This window comes from Orycteropus afer, unplaced genomic scaffold (genome assembly GCF_000298275.1).
Source record: "Orycteropus afer afer isolate SDZICR_OR568_19922 unplaced genomic scaffold, OryAfe1.0 scaffold00099, whole genome shotgun sequence".
Taxonomy (NCBI): Eukaryota; Metazoa; Chordata; class Mammalia; order Tubulidentata; family Orycteropodidae; genus Orycteropus; species Orycteropus afer.
In genome coordinates this window covers 3,623,829-3,624,565 of record NW_006921686.1, presented here as the reverse complement: position 1 = coordinate 3,624,565, position 737 = coordinate 3,623,829, and positions in this window count along the sequence as shown.

Below are 737 nucleotides of genomic sequence, written 5' to 3'. Positions count from 1 at the left end.
AAAGAAAGTTTAGGTAGATACAGAAGGTTAGAGGAAAGTTAGAAGAAAATTGAATAAAGGATAATGAAGAAAAAGCAAAATTGCTTACCCAAAGAATAGCAAAGAAAAGAAAAATTAAAGTTAGTTTCTAAAAATAACCAAAGCAATAAAAATGTCTGTCATCTTTCAAAGATACCTACATTATCCTAAACAAATGTGAATGAATTGAGATTCTTCTTTTTAACGATGAGACTTGAATAGGGAAGGAGGCAAGATCAGGCTTCGATAGTCCCACCCTTTGAGGCCTGAAGCTTACTGAGACATTCAAGCCAACCAAAACCAACCCAATTGCCATCGGGTTGATTCCAACTCACAGTGACCCTAGAGGACATAGCAGACCTGCCCAATAGGGTTTCCAGGGCTGTGAGACTTTACGGAAGCAGACTGCCTCACTTTTCTCCTGCAGAAGGGCTGGTGGGTTCAAACTGCCAAACTTTGATTAGCAGCCAAATGCTTTAACCACTGTGACATCTGAGCTCCTTGCTAAGTAATTCACTGATATTAAATTAAATTAGATTAATGAATATTCATTAATTTTAAATTAATTATAATTTATAAACTTACTTTTTATATCAGAAAAGAACATAAAAAAAAAAAAAAACCCTCACTGCTGTTGAGTTGAACCCGACTCATAGTGACCCTTCCTTGGGTTTCCGAGGCAGTATCACTATGGAAGTAGATTGCCCAACCTTCCTTTC